This window comes from Pelobates fuscus, chromosome 11 (assembly GCF_036172605.1).
Source record: "Pelobates fuscus isolate aPelFus1 chromosome 11, aPelFus1.pri, whole genome shotgun sequence".
In the NCBI taxonomy this organism is placed as follows: domain Eukaryota; kingdom Metazoa; phylum Chordata; class Amphibia; order Anura; family Pelobatidae; genus Pelobates; species Pelobates fuscus.
The window spans coordinates 112194761-112218820 of record NC_086327.1 but is presented as its reverse complement, the minus strand read 5'-3'; the positions used below and the strand labels follow the sequence as shown (position 1 = coordinate 112218820).

Genomic DNA, 24060 nt, shown 5'->3' with positions numbered 1-24060 from the left:
ATTTTGGAACGTTTATCCTTTTCACAGCTTTGAATTCATGAGAAGCACATACAACTGACGTTTATTAAAGATGCACTAGATGCACCAAGATCAGGTATGGAGTGGCTCTGTAGCTATAACCCTGAAAAATAAAATACTGGAGTTTTGTAGAAGCTGCAATGTTTACATTGCCGTAAAACACACCTTTAGTGACAGTCTTACAGAAAGCCACTAGTGGCGCATCCTGCGCAACAACAGAGTAAAACTCTGACATGTGACCAAATACAGTTCGTAGAAAGTATTGAACAGTCCCAATGGCATTGCGTTAGGCGTAACAGGCAGGAGCACAGAGGGAGTTTTGACAGTGGGAGCTAAATAAAGAAGAAATGTAGTCCCTCCCCCTAAACAAATTTTTATTGTGCTTGGCCCTAAAAAGAATTAGGGACAAGGGCACTATAACATGAAAAGGGATTCTCTAGTGCCAGGGGGAAAAAAAGCACGTTTTCCCGGCACTAGAGAATCCTGGAGTGCCCCCCCCCCCTGCCCATTACACGTAGCTGAAGGGGTTAAAACCCCTTCAGATACTTACCTGAATCCAGCGCCGATGTCTCTCGTCGCTGGGTCAGGCTTTGTCCACACACGTCCCCCGCCGGCCGGGGGATACCTAATGGATTCAGGCGACGTTGGAGGTCCTCATGCATAGCATAAGGACGTCTAGCGTCATTTAGACGACCAAAAGTAGTCTAAGAAGCCGGAAGTCCCTCTAGTGGCTGTCTGGTAGACAACCACTAGAGGAAGACTTAACCCGGCAAGGTAATTATTGCAGTTTATAAAAACTTCAAAAATTACACTCGCAGGGTTAAGGGTGATGGGAGTTGGATGAGCTGAAGTGGTCCCTTTAAGGATACAGGTCTGTAAAGTAATTACTTTTTCAAATACAACATAACATTGGTACAGACAATGTGAGAAATCAATCACTCTGATTTAAGCCAAGAATACCAGCCATTATGGAGCTAAAAACACTGTTCATTATTCTCAATGGTTTGAACGTTTAGATAATCTCATGCTCCGAATTGCCATTTTTATTCCAGACCACTGATTGATGCAGGCTCAAGGATTGGCACGATTTTAACATAATAGCCAACAATAAGACTAGTTAATCAAAAGCTATATGTGCAGAAGCTTTAACCTACTCTGACCACACATGCACAAAGCACAATTGCAGGAAACCATTCAAATGCACAAGGAGATTCACAGTCCTAAAGAGTTGAAGACATACACAAATAAAAAAAATAAAAAAATACCTTCTTAAGGCAGCAAACACTGCAGATTATTGGCCTAGACACAAAAAGCTGGTGTTTGTCATATATGCACAACAAAGACGACAGGGAGACAGAGGTATAATTAGCCAGATAACCACCATGACAAGGGATGTATATAATTAAAGAGGGAGGTAAGAAAATTATGTAAATGAATCCTTTCTGTTTACAAATAGCATTAACTGCTGATTGTCCTTCGTACACAATGTACCTGTGTCCTTTCGTGACATTATTAAGGTCCATGAACTAAAATCTTTTGCAGACGCTTTGTTTCAGCCACCTCAATATGCAAAATATTGTTCTTTTACACATCCCCTCACAAGCCACACACACCTTGTTGGCTTCCCTCTTGCCTTGGTACATCATCATTTATATTTTATTTTTTTATCAGTCTACCTACCACCTTTAAAGGTGGCTTTACTGCATGCAAACAAGTGTTCTCCCCAAAGAGAGACAGAGCTACAAAAATAACTGCACTTTGAGTAATTTATATTGACACTCCATATAACATTCTATATCTAATATCAGCGGGACTAGATAATTAAGTGTATCAACCTCAGATGAAAGGTTTGTGCACTAATGGAACAATTTCATAGTTACCCTGTTGATCTACAGCAGCTGATCAGATTCATAAGAAGGGCCAATCTTGTATATAATGATCTCTCCTCCAGGCAAACAACTCCTTGACTTCCCATAATAAGCTGAAGGATGTGGTCACACTCTGGCTCAGCCTCCAGCAGCTCAGTGTTGTGAAAGGCCTACAGCAGAGTGTTCATGTATGTATATTTAAGTGTATATTCTTAAATCAGCAAGTCCCCTAGAATTTATAAAGAAGGGTAAATAGTACTATTAGCCCCTGAGTGCCAGATGTGTGCCTGACATTGAGAATTACATGCACCCTCCATGGTGTTGCGGTAGACCAGGCTCCCTCTGCATCTCAACTCTCCTTTGCTCCCAAAGCAATGACAGAATGCTAGGGGAAGTCTAGTTTGGCTACCACAGCATGCCTGTCCTTTGCAGACAATAGGAGTGCCATGGTAAAGGGATTGTGGTAACCAAATTGTGTGTGGGGAAGGGGGAGGGTAGGGAATATGTAAAAGGACCCGGTGGCTATATTAAGGAACGATGGGCAATAAATGAGTACTATCTGCGCTGCGGGAACACTCAAAGAGCTAAAGCCTCTGCAGCCTATGATAGCCGATCAGGAGAGTTCAACAGATCCCCACTGACTGTCAGAAAGCCATTGGTAACAGGTCCCATTTCTGTGTCGCCGTGGATTGTTTCAATCCATTCCTAAATGCAGATAAAAGAAAAATTTCCTGTTCTACAAAAAAAAAAAAATCTGAAATAAATCCCACCACATTATGACCATAACATTTCTCCTGTGTGGTCTCAGACTACCTAATGCTACAACTATTCTAACAATTTCATCTGCTCACCCGCAAGCTTTCCAGCAGACAAGATTTATACACCTTCCTGAGAAAGAACATTGTGGCTCTGAGCGGAAAAAGCAGGTGTCTGTCACATTGTGTTAGATTTTATCAGCCTGTCACAGTGAACACAAAACACACCATTTAATAGAAATAAATACAGGTCTGGCAGTATTAAAACGTAGACCTGAAAAAGGGGAGAGGGAAAAGCTTGCCGCCTGCTCCTTACACGGCAGAATGTTTTTCAGGCATCGCTGCACACGTTACTGAGGCTCCAGCCCATTTCACAGGCTACTAGCAAAGTCATTAGGCCATCACGGATCAACGTTTTCAGCACTAAATTATTTACAGGAAATTCACAGCGTTTTGTTCTTTGCCTCTCAACAGATGTTTCTTCGAGAATACCCGACCAAACACACAACCCACTAACCACCTACAGAACAAAAAAAAAACAGCCTGATCTCTCTTTTTCATAAGCCCACATGATAGGGATTTTTTTTATAATTGTTTGGGTTTGTTGGATTTTTTTTTTTCCATTAGTAGTATTCAGATTTCTTTCACTTACAGCGATATCCAAGGGCACGCATACAAGGGGAAAAAAAAATGATACATATATAAAATAATCAGGAAAAGGAGGTGTTCTGGCACTTGTGTAGGAATTATAACAATCTCAGCTTACATTAATTTTTCTCTCTTCATTTTCACGTGCAGAAAGTTTAAAGTTCAGACAAAGGCCTGCAAAACCAAGTCATCTGGTTTTAATCATCTTTCTCAAATGTAGCTGAACTTTTTTGTTCTCCTTCCTAAAAATCCACGTTGAAAGTCATAGCAATCTCATAAGGTTTATGTTTGGAAAAACGTAATGAGAACATTTCCTAATAGGTAATACACTGGAACAGCAAGACTATAGTTTCAGGGAATGTAAAATCCAGCTGTGAAATAATATATTACTAACTGACTGTTTTAACAGGGTGTGCTTAAGGCAAGAGGGAAAATGGTGAGGGGGTCCTTAAGCTGGCCGGCAGGTACATAGCTGCAGTTTTTCTCGCCATTAAATTGGTCTTTCTAAAGCTACCATTATTTTCATATCATAATTTACTATAGAAAAATTTCTAAAATATGACTGAAAAAAAACAAAACACTTTTTCTAACTTTGCCCCCCAAAATCTGTTACACATCTACAACCGCCAAAAACCACCCGTGCTAAATAAACTCAAAATTTTGTCCTGAGTTTAGAAATACCCAATGTTAACATGTTCTTAGCTTTTTTTTTTTCTTTCTTTTTAAGTTATAGGGCTATAAGTACAAGTAGGACATTGCTGTTTCAAAATATATATTTTTTTAATTTATCAGTAGTGACATCAGCGAAAGTCCGGTTGAGTGTGAAAAATGCAAATTCACGGACTATATCATCGTTGTGATATGTTTTACTGTTTCGAAACACTCGTGTTTGTGTTCAGCGAAGTCTACCGAGTAAAACAGTACCCCTCATGTGCAGGTGTCTTGGAAAGTTACAGGGTTAATTATAGCGCTAGCAAATTAAATTCTCTGGACTTTCTGGCAGGTCCCGCATTTATTGCAATCAATAAAATTACTTACTTTTGTAAAACTGTTACATAAATATGCAAGTAGAATATATATATATATATATATATATATATATATATATATATATATATATATATATATATTTGAAGTCTACGTAGATATTTATGAAATTATTTATGTAATTATGTATATGGACATATGTATATTTCGTATTATTTATATAATTTCATTCTAAGTGTATTGTGATATAAATATATTAATATCAAAATATAGTTAGAATAAAATTATATATTTGTTAATTTCTTTAAAATTATTTACATTTATTTGTTATACTATATATATATATATATATATATACACACACACAATATAGTTAATATATATAATTTTACTGTAAGTGTATTTTTAAAACATACACTTAGTATGACGTTATATACACACACAATATATATATATATATATATATATATATATATATATATATATATATATATATATATATATATATATATATATATATATATATATATATAATTTTTTTTTTCATTAACTTTAATTTATTTATTTATTTTTCTTACTTTTTTCCAGCAGCAGGGGGACTGTCTGTCCGTTCAGGGAGTACTCCTGCAGGCAGGCCTATTATAATTATTTATATAGCACCATCAGATTCCATGGCGCTGTGCAATGGGTTGAATTTGCAGAGGGGGGGCTCTCTGGGCTGTAAGTTATTAGGAATACCTGGGGGTGGGGGGTTATTAGTTATACAATTTCTTTTGATTTATTTTGTAATAATTTTTTTATTTTTTTTACTGAGTGCCTGCCTGATGGCTTTCGATTCTCTGCCTCACTGCCATGCACCCCGTGGGGCACCGTTAGAGTGGCTAGAAACGATCACTTCCAGTGCTCAAATTTGCCGCAGTCGTACCAGGTACGTCTAAGGTCGTTAACGACCATATTTTGTCGGACGTACCCGTTACACCAGCTAGTAAAAACAAAAGCAGCCTCTACGAGACAGTGGAATAGGAGCCGCAAAGAGCAGGTAGCGGAAGTTTGCAAAAACTTTACAAGTGAAAATTACACAAGACATACTCACACGGACATTAGCAGGCCAAACCAGGGTTTCTCAGAATTTTCAGTCACCAAGAATAAAAGACTAATATTGGATGCTTGCATCCTGAAGTATCACTAACAGGATCTACAGGGGCAGAAGATTTCTCTTTAATTTTAGCAGTCACCTGCCTGGAAGTTAATCACAAAGCAGACGTCACGTATTTTGCCAGCTCTCTCACTTTTTCAAAGGCACCACTCCTGCCCCTCCTAGTTTAAAATCCCCTCTCTCCGTGTACAGTAGCAAATCTGTAATCATGAGATTAACTCTGCTTATTCACGTGTGAAAGAAAGACTTGATCTTTTCCCTAATACTCGACGTGAGGCAATCCGGGCCGGAATATTCTCTGTAATACTCAAAAAATGCTGCACTTTAACTCTTTTTGCATAGCTGTGCACCCTCGCCTTTATTCAGCCCTCCCCCATCACCTCAATGCAACGGAACCAGAAAGCCTTGGCAGCTGGAAGTAAGAGCTGACCCTACGAAAAGATTGACCCTGTGAACTTGGCTTGTGAGCAGCAGTACAAGGCGGATTCTTTGATGCGATATTAAAAACGCCACTCAAAAGTGTAAACGGATACAGCAGTTTTGTCATCTGTCAGATCCAGCAATCCTCACAGTCATTAAACACGCTGGTGTTGTCTTGTGTCAGGGTGTCTTGCAGGGGAGGTTGTTGCCTTGCTACAGCATTAGATTAATAAAATGCTTCAGCAGTGTAACACAAACATTTATGGATAGATGTTCCAGTGAAGGGAACACGCCAAGTCCCACACATGATTCCATGCATAAACTGTGGTAAATGCCCCTTATTCTCCTTGTGCACAACTACGTATAATGATTACAGGAAAATTCAAAAATATCAACAATTTTAAACCTGCCCCCTTTTGCTTGGGACGTCAGGGGAGGAAGTTATACTTCCTCCTTGGACCACGGAAAACAAAACCAAAACAACCAATTGCACATCACACAATTTAAGTCCCTATCTCCCCTTTCCTGCTCTCTTGTTAAAGCATGAGCCATCACAGGCATAGGAACTTGAGAGGTATAGGTTATATTGTTTAATAAATATCAAGCTTAAAAAACACCCAGCATGTAGGGATCGACCGACATTAATTTTTTTTTGGAGTCGATACAGATACCCTGTAGGTATGTGTGTAAAAATTTTTTATATTTATTTTGTTTTAGTCCCCCCCCCCCCTCCCCGCTTCTTATATAGACAGGTAGTGGGGATATGGCATTCCCTGTGGAGCCCGCGGCGATCCTGAGGGGCCCAGCACACTCTTACTTCCCTTCCCAGCGGCTCCCCTATTTAACTCTTGCGGCCTGTGTGCCGTGCTGAGCGTTGCCAATTGGCAGATACCGATATTGCTGAAAATATATAAAGTTTAGATTTATTTGCAAAGTAAACCACTGAAATCACACCGACTTTACATAACCTGCCCACAATCAAAACCGTGTTTGCTTACATTGTGCATATAGCCTGTTCTTCGATCAATTATAATGAATAATAAATGGCAAAATGTAGAATATATCAGGATCTTGAGGGTGATGTAACAAGGGCTGGGTGCTAAAAGAAACAAACTACTTTTTCAAGCCTTTATAAGACAAATTAGACAATACACCCACATAAACAATGTGGATTTATTTCTAAACTGAACAGAAAACCTGGATAAGACTAAAAAGAGGACATTCTTTGAAGGTGTGGATCAACAGTTCAACCAGATTTCAAGATAGTCAGCAGATATTTGTTACTTCTGCCAACAATACATGTTTTATGCAAATGCCAAAATATTCTATTCTTTTCTTAAAAAGAACCTGTCATTTCAGAAAACATAACATGACTCAACTGAGCACAAAAAAATAAAAATACACAGTTCTGCTATTTTTAATAACACATTTTAACTTTCATTACCCGTCACTGGAGATTACAAAGAAAGTATTTACCCGAACGCATCTAGCATCATCTTAATTGGTTGTTGATTTTGCTTTACATTCCATATTAGAGGTTTACTGCCTCAGTCAAACAAAACAAGTTCACATCAAACAGAAGAGGGATCTTAACACGTCTTTTTTATTGGAGCAGTAATTCCTGAATCGCATGGTGTGACCGACTGTACATCCTTTTTTCGTTTGGTTCGGATTTACATACTGTATGTTTTGGGAAAAACGCGCGCATGCACACACAATCTCTTGCAATCTCTTACAAGCTGTTGTAAACAGCAAACTCAAAAAAATCCTTGTTTAAAATGAAATGAGGCAAAAAGGTGATTTTTTTTTCAACTCATTTGCAAATGCACTTTACTGCAAGCCATAGCGATTTCATCCAGGGTTAATTCATACTTGCCAATAGCTTGTGGCAAGTGGAAATTGTGAGCCCTGAAATAGCTAGACAGACAATAGGCAACAAAAAGTAGCATTTTAGTAAATATGATAACGCAAGTCCTTTGTTTGGAAATTCAAGACAAAACGCAAATGGTGGCAATGGAACAGCAACCCCACCATATACATAATCTGCACCTCTAAAGTATGATAAACGGACAACGCAAGTTTGCAAAATTGCATACGAACACATTTTAAAAACGAGCCGAACAGCTGTGACTCAGGCGACAGAAAACACTGATAAAAGTTTTTCAAGCTTTTCATATTTCCATAACCCAGTAAATAACAATTAGTTAATGAGGAGCAACGACTGATGCTGGCTCTATTGAAAGAGTGGCACTCAGGCACCAGAGAGCTGTGTAAACAAAGAGCCCACACTGCAATACTATTTAACCCGGACATTTCAAGACATTGAAAAATATTCACAGCTTAACAACTTCGAGTTCCTAAGGGAAACCCAATTTAGGAAACAAAAGATGGTTGGTCAACCATGGCACTTTGAGTGGCATAATTCGTCTGTTAGCATGACTCTGTACAGCCAGACTTAATTCCTTTCCTTGCTGCTCGCCTTCAGAATGTCTACTTAACAATACAAGAAGAAGAAAAAAATATATGTTACCGTAATAAAAAGAGGAAACAATGTGGGAATAAAATCAGAAATATTTCCACTGCTCTACACATTGATTTTTCTCCCCTACATTTTCTGGCCTGTCTTATCGTGAACTACAGTGCACACAATAACATTATTACATGTACGGAAGAGTGGCTATGCTGCGCTCTGCAGCTTTTGTTTGAATTATCACTAGTCAGACATGCAGTTTATCAGACACAGAATCAGTATTCCCATAAGACAATGCAGATGTACACCTAGGGTAGCATTGCCATAATGGCCATTTAAAATGGACCCTAAAGAAAGGATAGACGATGTGGCACTCAACTAGAGAGATATATATATATATATCATACACATCTAGAGTATTTAAACACAGTGACAATTAGTCAGGATCCCTATGGACCACTCCAGAGGACTGTCCCTCTGTTTTCGGAGTTTAGACCCTACAAGGGTTCTTAGAATTCCAGAGGACTATACAATCATATCGACCTACTCCACCCATCCCCAGAGCTTTGGAGTCCTGGAGCTTTATATATGTAGAGAATTGTAGTGCAACTCTCTACAGAACATTAAAAAAAAGTGAGGTTAACACTCATTTTACCATTTCTTGACATTTTTTTTTTCTTTATCTCCATGTACACGTATTTATTGTACTGTCACTACCTTTATGCCTCGAAAAAAAAAAACATTAAAAAATAAAACTTGAAAGGGGGAAAAATAAAAAAAACAAACTTTGTGGTCCTAAAATGTGAGGTTCAAACATGCGGGTGCTATGCCGGACCGTGAGATAAAGGAGCACTACTATGCGCTGTGCAGTTAACAGCAGTAAGTTAATTATTCACTTTAACAGTCTATAGTGTGAACAAGAAGCTGTTTTCATATATAGACAGAGCCATCTAAGCATTATCACCAACATGTTTATTCATTCAAATATGTACAAAAATAAATCTGATTTTTTACGGTTTAGGATATTTACTTGGAAAGAATTGTACCATTAGCTAAAAAAAAAAAAAAATGAAGTATATAAAAAAAAAAAAAAAAAAAGAAACACTAAAGCGTTGTCTACTTACATCTTTATCACAAAAGACCTGAGAGGGTCTCCTGTGTATTGCTTTCAAATGAACCAAAGCAAGACTGAAAATACCTTCAATGCGTGTATACACCATCACATATACATTCTAATAGCTTCTAAACAACAACAACAACAACATTCAACATATAAAGGAGACCTTTTTCAATGCGGCCTTTTACGGATGCAGTATTCTACAGCAAGTGTGTACATCATAGATTAACTAAACAGTATACAATGTAAAAGATGAAGTGACGAATCTCAACAAAAAATTGTTTGAATAGTACGAGACCTCAATGTTACTCATTCTACAAAATGTGACTACCAAAGCAAAAAATTAAGAAAAAACAACAATTATACGGTCATATACCTCAACAGTAGTGTTAACATGTAAATCAACATGTTTCAGAGCTTTGAGCAGTTTCTATATAACAGATATATGGGGCTCAAAATAGGGTACCTGTAAAATTTCACTATTCAGGCCCCACATGTGCAGATCTGAGCAAAACGGAAGTGAAGAGACCCACAAATACAAAACTCCGGCATAATAGCCACACCGTGACAATAGACTATTTGGCCTGCTTGTTTCCCCATTCTGATATCAATTCACCAAAATCCTTAGTTTAGGGAGTAAATCCCACCGAAAACTCAATTTCAAATTATATATATATATATATATATATATTTTTTTTTTTTTTTTGTTTGTTTGTTTTTATTTATTTTGATTTTTTTTTCCAGACTCCTTCTTGCTTTTAAATTTAAAAAGGTGATAAATCTGAAAACACCATGCAGCCTGAAGGCTCAGAGCACAGTGACCGAATACGCTTTAACAAAGTGACAATGCCACTAGGCACACTACCTCCGAATTTAACAGGCTGACCTACCTAGCAAGTCGCAGGGTTTTTTGTTTTCCTCCTTTTTAGGTTTCTTTACAAGGACTGTGTGAGATGACACGCACACAGAACGAGTTACGAACATGAGACATGTAATTAATGCGTCTAAAGCCAGCGTTTGAAACTTAATTTACGAAATGGATGGGATTAAAGGTGTAATCAGAATATCCCTGTTTATGTAATTACTGCAAAGTCAGAGCAACCCTGAGAAGTTTCCATGCCTTTTTTGGATGGATTGAAAAGGGACTCTCTGCTAGAACCCTGACTGCTGCACTTGTAAATATTACATTCATTTAGCAGAAGGCCATTTTATTTGCTACACACATCAGGGACTGAAACCAATTAAGGTTACAAATTTCAAACACTTGAATCCTACTTTTTAAAAGCACTGCAGATAGATTACTTCTAAAGCAATGTCAAGGTATAATATCCTAGTGTTCTTTTCATAGCTGGCCTTGATAAAAGGCTACAATTAAAGAATGAAGGCTTTTAAGAGGGCTTTACAGTGTGGATTTTACCAGTAATTGTTATGCACACCTAAAAAAGTTTTTAAAGGAAAACCATCACTTCTCTGGATATTACACAATTGAATAAAACTCTGGAAAATTAACTATACCTTGTTACCAGTTTTGTATTCCTAACACTAAAATGTTCCTCAGTGCCCCATACCCCCACCAGCAAATAAAAGTTAAAAACCCTTTTTATGCCTTCCTTATTCCAGCACCAGCTCCATCTTCGAGCATGTGTGCACATTAGGCCTTTACCATATTGATCCAATGCATTCCTATAGGGGATTTGAAGACGCTGGACGTCCTAATACAAAGCGTTAGGACATCCAGCGTCGTTCCACAGAGTCAAACTCTCTGAAACAGCAGGAAGCACCTCTAGTCGCTGTCTGGTAGAGAGCCACTAGAGGCAGTCTTAACCCTGCAATTGACTCTGGTCTCACCTTTGAGTCTCACATCCAGTTTGTTGCCAAGTCCTGTAGGTTCCAACTCAAAAACATAGCCCGCGTCCGCCCCTTTCTTACGCAAGATGCTACCAAGGAGCTTGTCCATGCTCTAGTAATTTCCCGCATGGATTACTGTAACCCTCTCCTGATTGGTCTCCCCAAAAGCCGTACTGCCCCGCTACAGTCTGTAATGAATGCTGCAGCTAGACTGATTTTCCTATCCAGTCGGTCCTCTCACACCTCGCCCCTCTGCCAGTCCTTACATTGGCTCCCTGTATCCTATAGGAGTCAATTCAAAGTGCTAACCCATACATTTAAAGCACTGAACAATTCCAGCCCCTCTTATATCTCTTCACTGATCCAGAGGTATGCCCCTCCTCGTACCCTCCGCTCTGCCCGCGACCACCTCCTGACCGCTGCTCGCACCCGTACGGCCAACTCACGCTTGCAGGACCTCTCACGGGCGGCTCCTCTCCTATGGAATAACTTGCCTACTGCCATCAGACTCTCCCATAGTCTTCAATCATTTAAGAAGGGCCTTAAAACCCATCTCTTCAGGAAAGCGTATGGCCTCCCAGAGTAATCTCTCCCTTACATACCTGTCTCTTGCTCTCCTATGGGATAGTGCTTTGCTCTCTCCTCCAGCTCTGCTTCACTCCTACTTGATATTTCCTATCCTAATGTTTCTAATACCCCACCTCCTATAGACTGTAAGCTCATTTGAGCAGGGTTCTCTTCAACCTATTATTCCTGTAAGTTTTCTTGTAATTGTCTTATTTATTGTTACATCCCCCCCTCTCAAAATATTGTAAAGCGCTACGGAATCTGTTGGCGCTATATAAATGGCAATAATAATAATAATAATAATAATAATGTAAACATTGCAGGCTTAATAAGACTGTGAACCCAGACCACAATGAGATTAAAAGTTCTGGGTACCTATAGTGTCCCTTTAAGTTTACATTAAAGATTTAGCAGATTACATCACAACTCAACTAATATTGTAAAGCGCTACGGAATCTGTGGGCGCTATATAAATGGCAATAATAACAATAATCACTCAGTTCAATTCTTACTAAATTGTAAATTAAAGATCTATAGAAATAAAAGTCTTATCTGATACATCAATTTCCTTCCAAGATGGCGAGAGCCCACAAATCCCCCACGTCACAACTCAAGAAAGAAAACTACCGTAAATGCTTATTTAACAATTTTTTGTTCAGGCCCATGCATAATAAAAGGTGCCTGGCATATTCCTGCCTATCCTGTTAGTTCCAGTTATTTAAAAGGTAGAGCACTACGCATGCATGCAGGTGAGATGTCACAATTTTGTCCAGTGCTTCTGTCACACAAGTTGATGGAACTGCTCTCATACACATCTCACAGTCATAATCTGCTTTAATTGCAGTATAATGAAGTGACACATATGGATTGAGAGCATCCAATTTAAAACAGAAATGCAGTGTGTGTTTTGAGAGTGAAAAACTGGGGATAAGTGTGTCAGAGATAGAGGAATGTTTTTTTCCTGCTAAGGGAATGGAATGACGTTTTGCTATACAAGTACTTAAACATCTAACAGATCCTTCTAAACAATGATCGCTCTTGGTTGCCCCTTCTGTAAACAGGTTAGAACTATACTCAACAATTACAAGGCCAGCAGCTGGACTACAACCCCCATGGTCTCTTGCCAGCCTGAATTTATTTTATGTAGGCCGACAAAGAATCAGACTGAACACACCATGGGAATGCAGTTCTACTAAAGGAGAGGTCTGACCAATAGCCGCCACCGATTCCAAACAATGTATGCATTCCTAACAAGTAGCATCTCAAGTACCAGGACTTTTTAGAATATTTTCAATCTAAGAAGAATTTAGAACAATTTGCAGATACTTCAAATACAAGTATTCAGATTGCAATTAGATCAAAACCAATAAAATGGATGGTGAAAAGAACAGCTCAAGAATAGCAGGAGACGCCTTTCCCCCACAGAAAGAAAGCGAGTGCAAGGAGGTGAGAATTGAAAATCATCCTGATTATATCTTTCATCAAACCTGTCTGATCTCTGTTGGAAAGCAAACTGCCTCCTAACAATACATGTAACACACTGTAGTTGAAGGGACATTTATCCAAACACAGCATCATCACGCTAAGCAGGCAAATACTATACATAAACTATCAGAGGCTGACATCCTGGTCACAGATTCCGGTTTTGCCAAGAGCGGCGGTCTGCACTTTTTCCAGTCTGCAATCCTTCAAGATGATTGTCATAACTGGAGGAAACTGGCTGTGCATTATTAGCAGTAAGTCCAGTTTGAGGCTTCATGGTCAGATCTGTGGTTGCTTCTTTATTTGCTAAAGTTTAATTCCTTCTTTGGGATTAAATGTTTATAAGATTTTTAACATACCTCCACTGCAACAGCCACTGTATGAAAACCAAGCCTACCTCCTGGTGCTAAGTGCAAAATTCTAAATGGTTGTCATTGCTAAGATTGGTCTTATATGCACCCGTGCATTAAAAGAATAACAGCAGGAAAATAAAATATGAACCTCCATATGATCACATATTGAACCACTTATTACAATAACAAATCTCATTCTACCTAACTCTTCAGCTGAACAGTGGATGTGTGACTACCAGATCCATCAAATCCATGTAAGGATTAGCAGGAGTCCAGGTTTTAAACTACCCGGGTCTTTCCAAATGAGGGCAGTACCCGGCAGGGTAATTTCTAGAGTAGTATCGTTTCAGACGAGTGATCGATATACCATATTTTTGTCCACTGTTTTATAGTTGAGGATGTTCTGGACAGACTAATAGACTATGTGTAAACACATGTATTTTTCAACTAGAGGGTAATTTGCAAGCAACATCATTAAAGAACATCTAATATAATACTTTATAATGACTAGAAGGAACTGTACATTCTATTATCTACCATGGAAGTGTGAAAGCAGATTATAATGCAATCAAGTAAAGACATGGGTGGAAAACATCTAAAAAATAAAAAAAAAAATGAAAAAGACAAAACCACTTAGTATTCGAGACAAAACCACCTAGTATTTTCTAGACAAAACATTAAAGTCAAGATCCAAACGAAGATCACTTATACCTGACCACAGACTTCACAATAATATATTTTGTTGGTAATGTAGTTAACATGTTTAAGGGGTTTTGAACAGTAAAAAGGGATTTGTGGAGAAATGTCAAGGGATTTTAAAATTTTAGGCCAAACCGTGCAGATGGAAAAAGAAGATTTTCTTTAGTTCCAGTTAGGAGTTTCCCTCACGTAAAGAAGAGGTTCCTTGTGTCACCTAAGTACACAGAAACTACTGTGATTTGAGCCTATCCCAATTGGCTCTGGTATATGTGAGTGTGCCCATCTTGCATTTATATCCCACGTATTTTAATTAATGTAATACACTATAATTGTCTTTTTTTTTTTTAAGTTTAGATTTGCTGGACTTGACCCTTAGGGGTAAGTGTTGAGACGATCACTCACTACATAAAGCGCGCCACATGTGGAATAAACAACGGTGTTTTGTTTTTTTAACATTTAAGTTTCTACATTTTTGTCAATTTACCAGTTTGTAAGACCAGATAGTTCTTACATATGTGTAGTAGCTGCTATAACATCATTGTATTTACTATATTATATTGCACTAGAAGTGCATTTATAACACAGAACATTCTTTTATTTACTAATATATCACAGGAATCTTGCACAAGAGTAAAAAAGAAACGAAATAAAAAAAGGGGAGGGGGAGTTAGAACAGTGTCAATTAGAAAAAAAACAAACCTGATGGTTCGCATTAAATAACATTTAAATGAAGTGGCAAACAAAAGCCTGGAAGAAAAAGACATCAAAAAGTGAAAAATCTTTCTCGTTAATCCAAAAGTTGAGAGCATGACATTGGAGAAAAGAAGGGGAGAAGAAATTTTAAGGAGCAAAGTAAGACAGAATTTTTTTTTTTTTTTTTTTTTTTAAATCATACAGTCATGGGCCATGTTGTGCAACAGATTTGGGGCCAAAAGTAAAGTGTTTATAAGACCATGCAGTAACTGAGGGCACCACACCATCTGCTGGAGTTTAAATTGGCTGCGAAAATTCTCCTTGCACCACCTTACAGAACTTTAAATTATAATAAACGTACTTTTGCTTTTTTTTTTACTAAACCAATCCGTTAAACATTGCATACATATAAACATTTCACAATTTGCTCCATCACAAAACACATCAGACTTCAAAGATGGGGATATGTTCAAACCGTTTAGTCATTTTATTAAACCATAACAAATTTCTCTAACTTAGAATTCCTGACAGTTTAGTTAGGGGATAGTGGGCATATTGCATTAGCACACGCTTGACACTAGATTTCTGTCCCTGTAGAGTAGAATGCAGACAAATCTGCTCTATGGAGCCTCGCTTTATTATGATTCTTAATAAGCAGTGTAAGCCATATAAACGATATTTAAAAAAAAAAAAATGGCTATGCAGTTTGAAAATGTCATGTTCACAATGAAAACTTTCCTTTTCACATGTTAATTGCAGATGAACATCCTAAAGCTTAGCAAGATAAATAATATTAATCTGTTGGCAGAATGGATTTAAACAGATTTAAGTTAAGAAATGTTCAGGTTTAAGAGTCCCTGTAAGCTAAATATCAGACACAGCATTAGGCTGGTAGCAAACTGCTCTCAAGAAACACTCAATTCATTCTGCGCAAGCAAGACAACCTTTGACCTAGACCGTTTCACATAGTCTATAAAAGGAAGACAAGGATGTACTTTCAAGTACCCTTACAATTAAAATATATATCTATGTACTTGAGATAACAGCGCGACTGTATTTTTTGCAGGTGCGGATTTAAGTAGAACATTTTATGGCTTAAACATTGTAAAGTAGGCAACTCGTAAGATGCATTAAAGATATTTTCTGTGTCTTGTTGTACAATATCATCATGGCAGAACGCTAGAGATATGGCTTCAGCAACGCAAAGGAATGGAAACTGCAGACTATGACGGTAATGAGTCACAAATGTATCCATCAATCTCTCTTTTTATAGGCTTGATCAATAATTACATTATTCAAAATAACGCTAGCATACACAATGAAAGCTAAATACGTCGTCGTCAGCACTGCAAAAGCAATTTCAGGGTCTTTCAAAGAGCACAGAATCCGTTAAGCGAGCTTGGTTTTGGAGAAAGCCATGGGGGAAGGAGGGGGGAGAGTTTTTCTTAGGCACATGATCCATTTTAATCTCCTCAGTGCGTGGAAGGGCCCTCCAGCTCTGGGAAGGGGGTGAGGAACAATTGATTACCATCAATTCAACTAGTCAAACACACAGCGTTGGTAATAAAGCTAAACCAGCTAAGCACAAGGGGAAAAGAAAATTAACAGATTACAGCACTTAAAAGACAATTTACTACAGTGTGAAAAGAATTTTGCATGTTTTGAAAAGCAAAAATGGTGGCAGTCATAAAATAAAGAAAAACGCCCACTCACTTTCATTAACAGGGTGAGCACAATTTAAAACGCCCTAGTCTGATTCATAAAGTCTTCAATAGTATCCAACGCAGAATACAGATAAGTCTGCCCTAAAAGCGGATTAAAATTGATGTATTCGGCTCCAGTCAAACATGTTATTGAGCAGCAATAGCTGATGCATCACTTTCAACAGCCACAAGGAAAATAAAGGAAAAAAATGGTGTAATACTAGGCCGTTTTATCGTACAGCCAGATCAAATAACATTTCATGTGCTGCCTGCCAAGCGCCTGCACCACCAAAATACAAAAAGTAATCAAGTGCTCTGGACGCCAAACAAACTTTCACTAGTCCCAAGGACCTTTCAAATAAATGTATTAACCAATTCAGAGCCACAAGTGTGAATAGTAAGCAGTTATGCTAGTTTGAGCAAATTTAGAATTATCCTTCGGGCTGGAGCAACAAAAGATGATAAAATGTTGCTTTAATAATGTGACCTTGTCAAAGCCGTCACATAAGGCAACATTATCATCTTCAGTTCATGAACTCTTAGAGCAGACCTTTATCTGCGTGCTTGCAATTGCCCAGGGGTACAGTATAGAGTAAATATACTTACCTGATTAGGATATTGCATGACCGAGAGTACCGCACGAATGCCTGTAGAGGATTTAGCAAGACTGCAGGACCCTCCAGATAAAATGTCTTGCCACGAGTGAGACAATGCCTTATTCTGGAAGCCATCACTAGCGACGGTGGGGGTGGGGGAAGTGAGAAAACTTGAAATAGGTAGCTCCACCTTTTGTCAAGTGGAGGAATAATACATAAAGTAGACCCCTATGTACTTTAGGAGACAAGGAAGACGAAAAGAGGAACAGATTGAAGCAAAGTAAGATTAGGGTGGGTGCCAGTGGTGCTTTAAAAAGGCATTTGTAAATCTACTAGTATGGAATATATAACTGCCTGATGCACGTGTACATAAAACCATATAAGGATCTCATACTATAAAGTGCAAAAAAATTATTAATAAATAAAAAGACTAGCAGATCCCTTTACAAGTTTATGCAAACAAATGGAGATAAATACTAACATTTTCCTGTAATGGTTTATTTTTACTGAAACACAACATCTTGGCAATAAATATTCAAGCCCTCTGAAAATGAAAGGATTAAAGAGGAGAACGAACGTTCGGCCATTATAAAAAACAGCCACACAGACCGTTGAGGTCACAATTCAAGGAATGACCCGTGCATAAAGCATTCTTCGAAATCAATAGACCCACCCCCCACCAGTGATCAGATCTCACCACAATAAGGACCACTAATGAGGTCAACATCCACTAGCCTGATACATTTATATCCTTGAAACACATTCATTGGCCAGGGAAAGACAAGAATAGCATGAAGGTTCTTGTTCACACATACCAAGGGCACATAAGAAATATAATGATACACTATCGTGACAACATATAGAGGATACATTATGATAAAAGGGATCTGAAGGCTCTTTTATTCTCTTTTATGTACAAATGCATGAGAAAACTCATTTATCCCACATTGATAAACTGCAAACAATCCAATACTACAAAGCGACAAAATACAACGAAGGTGTATTAAACACCCATTTCCAGTAGTCCCTTTAAATATCAAGCTTCTACTGAAACATGTCATCAGAACGCAGAGAATAGTTTTGATATAGCAGATATCACTGCTACAGTTAGAACAAGCAATGAAGTTACACACCCACTCAACGGATAAAACGGTTTTCAATACCAAGTAGAAAGAAATATCCTAGGCCCATCTCAATTAAAGATTATAGCACTGACTGAAATAAAATAATCTTCTTGAGGAAATCAAATGCAGGAGAGCTGGGCTGGAAGAAACCCAACTGGATATAGCCCATCTTAGGTCCACGTTCCTATAAGGATCTGATTGGCGGATGGTGTGCCAGACTCACAAATCTGGCTTCACTTTCCATGCATAGATGGCGCAGTGCCAGGATGTAAAGAACACACAGAATTAGGGAATGTGGGAACAAATAAAAAATATATATATATTTAAATCAAAGGGGCTGTAATGAAAGCCATAACTATCCAGACTAATGCAAATTCATTATCCATTGATGTCAAAAGTCTTTGCTAGACTAATCCACAACATTTACTGCTCGACTTTGTGTTTCATTTTTTTAAATTCATATTTATAAAAACTTAACAGAACACTATAGTGTCAAGAGTGCAAGCATTTATTCCTGACAGTACAGTCCTGAAGTGGCTGTAAAGGGGCCCAGACTCCTCCAATTTCAGGAAAAAGGTGATTTTACTCACATTTTCTCCCACACCGCACCGGTATTTCTATGGCTAAGATCAATCTTGATGATCTCAGCCAATCCAATGCTTTTCTATAGGAAAGGCATTGGGAGGCTATTACGCATGTGGGAAAACACCACGCTGCCCCAATCAGCATCGAGAGTGTGCAGCACTAACACTGGAAACACCTCTAGTGGCCGTCTAAGTGACTGCCATTACAGATGTTTGTAGACAGCAACAACGGTTGCATTTCCTCTGAAAAGGTAGCGTTTACATTGAAAAGCCTGCAGGAACATGCTATAGACACCAGAACCATTACATTAAGCTGCAGTGTTATATACTGTGCTGTTTATATGATTTATTATCCCCAATACTTAGACTGAATGTCATCCGATCAGCTTCCACGACTTATATTGACAAGATCTCATCTTCCTCCAAAACCACAAGTCTCGAAAGTAAATTAGCTCAGTCTGCACCAGGTTCAAATTGCCTTTTTTCTTTCTTTCAAGTTAGACAGTATAAGTACCTTCCCATCACCTACTGATACCTTCTCAGCTGATACAAAACACACATACCCTGATTTGCAAAGATACCACAATTTTCCACAAACAAATCACAGATCTACTCAGCTACACACCTGCCACACACTAACCTCAAGATCAGGTAATTTAACACCTATTGGGATCATGAGGTGAATTGTCAGCGCTATTTGCACATAGGTTTACACAATTGGATCACCCTGTGAAGCAATCAGGTCCCATTCTACTACCGAACCGGTCATAAAAATAGCACACACACAACAAAGGTAATTTCTGTTAATTAATTATTTTTTAAATGACTAGAAAGAAAAATAGACTTTTTTCATGTTACTGTTTCAAAGGATTATAATTCACTACAATGAGAGGCAACTATATCAGATATTTCATCTTCCGCAGTAATTCACTTTGTGTCAACAGCAAAAGATAAATAGAAATCCCATTTTCCCCTGTGTTGGATGTGTTTTTCAACATCCAGTGAGTCACTATCGCTGCTATAAATTAAAAAAAAAAAAAAAAAAAAAAAAAAAAAAGGATAAACTGTGGTTGACACCATGTTTTAAACTTTGGTCTAATGTAAAAAGGGTGCAGTGTCAAACATAAACATGCTTATTCTGGCACAGAACATGACTAATTATTTTCTAATTGTAACAGGCAACGAAAGCTGAACAGAATTACACTAGTGTGTACAAAATATTAACTAAGATAGGAAATATAACACAATAGAGTTTATTTGTATTACACAAAAAGTCAACGTTTAACATTTATTAAGTGCTTTAAGATCTAGGTTAGATTAAATACAAAGCATTCTAGAACTCAAAGAAAAGGATAAAGCAAAAAAAGAAGAAAAATGTGATTTCCCTGCCCGTGTACAATCTGGAAACACTCTTCATAGATCAGTGGTTTTAGAGTAGGGATTTTGTTTCAGCTTCTACAGCCCCAAATCCTGTTAAAGTTTTAAGTTCGCAAAAACACACACAGCTATGAGCAATGATTTATGAATCAATCCGCCAGGCTGAAAATAATTCATAAAAATCAACTACAATAAAGTTATTTGGCTTTTGAAAAGGATGGATATTATCAATCTGAAGTCATATACAATTTGAGCTCTGTTCTTTACAACATTCCATACACCCTCCCTCTCTCTTCCCCCCCCCCCCCAAAAAAAAAATGGAGGATGAAAAGGCAGTCAGAAATTATAGTGTGCTGTGAATGAGTGAAGCCACATGTTAGATTCTAACGAGAGAGGGAGAGAAAGAAGAACATTGGATCTGGTTTTCTTAGCAAATAGAAAGTGGTCAGGCTAATCTGTCACTGCAGCACAGAACATGGTCTGAGTAAATATTACACACTTACACCAAATACTGTTCCAATTAAACATGAAAGGCATTCCAACAGACACTCCTACACTTCACTATTGGGAGAGGGTAAGAGAGGACAGGCAAGGCACACAGCAGACTGGAGTCCAAACCACCACAAACGCAAGGGCTGGCAAAGACACCATCCCAAAAGATTTGCCAGTAACCAAATGTTACAATCAAGTCAGCCTGAGTGCACATTCACAACAGGTAGGCTGGCTGGCAAGGCAAAGCCGCTCTACTAAACAGCCCTTGGCCATTTCAATGTAACCTTGCCTGAGTAGCAGAGTATGCAAAGTGCCCAGTCAGCAGAAAGTTGCCCTCAAGGGGTGCTGTGGTGGGATCTACAAACACCCCAGTCATTTTGGAATCCACTTTTTGCTTAAAATCTCCTGGACAAACATTACATTGGAGCAAAATTAACTGGTTTATATCTCAGAGGAAGATAACAATCTGCTGCACTGAGAGAACAAAACAAAATCCCATGGAGTAGAAATGGTCTATCCAAGCAATAAAAAGGGTTAAACACAAATAACAATGCTGCTAACAGGGGTTAAAACAATCACAACTCCTGAATGTCTTTAATAACCTTACCAGCCCCTATTGGTGGTGGGGGGGGGGGGGGGTCACAAGGGGCAGCTGCCTACTATTCTGCTATGGCAGACACCCCCTCCCCTTTCCCTCCAAACCACCATGAATTCACACAGCAGGGGGGTGAGGGGGAGCTCTCCACTTGCCTGCGATCCGAGCCGAGTCCAGCCTGGGAAGTGAAGCGGAGTGCTGGAGCTGCGTCCAGGGCTTGGCTGCTCCCCATGGAGGGAGATCCCAGGCCGATGGGTGGGAGCGTAAATCCAGGCAGCTCCCAGCACTATGACCGCGGGCAACAGCAGGGGGGCAGCGCTTTTAGAGAGCGACCGGAGAGGGGGGTAGAGGAGGGGAAGGGGAGCACGGATGCACTGGATGAACAAAAGCAGCTCCCCCTCCCCTGGAAGCGGAGCACATGCGGCAGTTGGAGCAGGGGTCCCTGGTCCTTGGTGCCTCCTGTCCCCACATGCACGCTGCTCCCTCCTCCTCCTCCTCAGCTGTTCAGCAGACACTTCCACATGCCCGATCCAGACTCTGTACAGCAGACATCAGCAGCCGGGGGGAGGGGACACAGATCAGCCCCTTCCAACCCTCCTTCCCTTCTCCCAAGCGGAGACACAGCAGCCAGGAAGACCCGGACTGGATCCCACGTGGGGTGGGTAGGTGGGGGTACCCCTCCCTGATGGATGGCATCTGCCGGCTGGCACAGGCTGCTGATGTGTTGGTGCAGGGAGGGACCCCCAACCCCATACGTGTTTAAGCGCTTGGATCAATCCAACAGTTTTAACCCCAACTCTCCCAGGGCAATAAACGAGCAGCAAAACATTCCATAATAAGAGATCATCACTGTACTAACAAAGCACACTGGGGGATATTTCACTTGTAGGATCAAACAGCTACTAGCTATCCAGATCACAAGCACTAGATGGAGTCAGTTGGAATCCTGGGATAAAATAGCAATATACAGAGAGCGGTTATTCTGTTTAGAACACATTACACTTATCACCAAGACACCAACCTCATCATCTTCCTGCGGCCTCCAGTGTCAGGTCGGAGCAGGTCCTGGAAGGGGCTTGTTTTGGGAAACCGGAAAGATCTAAGCACAGGCCATCTCCCAGCCACGTGGTTCAATACAGTATTACAAGGGCAAGGGTCAGCCCATCTAGCAAGCATTAGAGCTCACACTGAACATGTAGCACTCGGATGTAGTGGGCTGGCATTTTTAGATTACAGATAGATCATTTACGAACGTTACTGTGATTTTTTTTTTTTTTTTTTTTTACACGTCACTGCACAGTGCCAGACAGGTGCCAGGTCAGATTTGATTAATCGATGTAAATGAAACGGATAGGGAGCAAACTCAAAAATCAAGCCCGAGGGATATGTTGGCAGTCCATATAGAATGTTTTATTTCCTGCAAGCAGCATAGTGCGCATTTCACATGGATACATGCTTATGATGGGGGCTGGGATGGCACAGCGATGGTGTTATTTAAGTTCCTAGAGCATTCTTGGAGTAACAATTTACTTAACTGACTCAGGTGGCTGAAAGTGACACAGAGCTTCATAGATAAACACGTTGCTATGACAATGCATAAAAAGTCCCGAAAATATTTGTTTAGTCTCTTCTAGGGCAAAGGAAATATTGCAGTAAATTCCTTAAATACCAGCTTCAAATAAAGGAGACTTTTCAAAATGCTGTGTGTTAAAATTGCCATAAAGTGGGAAAAGGGTTTTGGGATCAGCATTCCCAGCAGAGAATGATTAAGATTGCATAGGGCCTTATTCAGGATTCCAGGGGAACCCCTTCATTCTTCACATAGGGATGGTAAATAGTGCCAAGCAAATTCATGGTTCTGGGGGCTCTGCTTGACCACTGGGCCCATCGCAGTTGCCTTATTTTTAATCCCGCTCTTATTCCCAGTAAAAAACAACCATCCTACCAGGACTGGCAGAGAAGTTTCAGCCAATTCGTATTCTGGAGAAAATGGAAAAAAACTTAAAGAATGCAGGAACTTCAAAAGGGTAATATCATTATAAATTATAAAACTAAAATGGGTAATCCAGGTCAGCCCAGAGTTGTAACTTAAAGGGACACTATAGTCACTGAAGCAACATCCGCATAATGAGGCAGTTTTTGCTTCTGCAGCCCTAGTCACACCTCCCTACATGTGACTTACACAGCCTTCCTAAACACTTCCTGCAAAGTGAGATCTAATGTTTGTGCTTCCTTTAGAATTTTGTTGTTTTTTTTATCTCATGCTCTGTTTAAAGCCTCCTGCACCATGCAAGAGCCCTGTGTGTGATTAAAGTTCAATTTACAGAGCACATGATTAACAAGATAGGATATGCTGACAGACTTAACTCCTAAACGGCTGGAAACTGTTTAATTAAGCTAAACATGTTTTAGTGACTATAGTGTCCCTTTAACTATTTTAAAGGGCCACTATAGCCTAATGTAGTTGAGTATACCAATTGTCTTCAGGCATTTTTATGCAAACACTGC

At 39.1% G+C, this 24060-nt stretch overlaps 1 protein-coding gene across 9 annotated transcripts in view; it reads right to left on the bottom strand.

Moving 5' to 3' along the window:
* Positions 1 to 24060, bottom strand: part of RERE (arginine-glutamic acid dipeptide repeats) — a 282428-nt gene that overhangs the window by 180591 nt on the left and 77777 nt on the right. The window contains exon 1 of one of the 9 annotated variants that reach the window (XM_063436527.1): positions 22574 to 22591. The exons of 7 other annotated variants lie outside the window; for them this stretch is intronic. The gene's annotated coding sequence lies outside the window, so the exon portion shown is untranslated. Of the gene's footprint in view, positions 1 to 5369; positions 5390 to 22573; positions 22592 to 24060 lie in introns of those variants that run through there. One more of the 9 variants, XM_063436526.1, reaches the window with a different exon arrangement.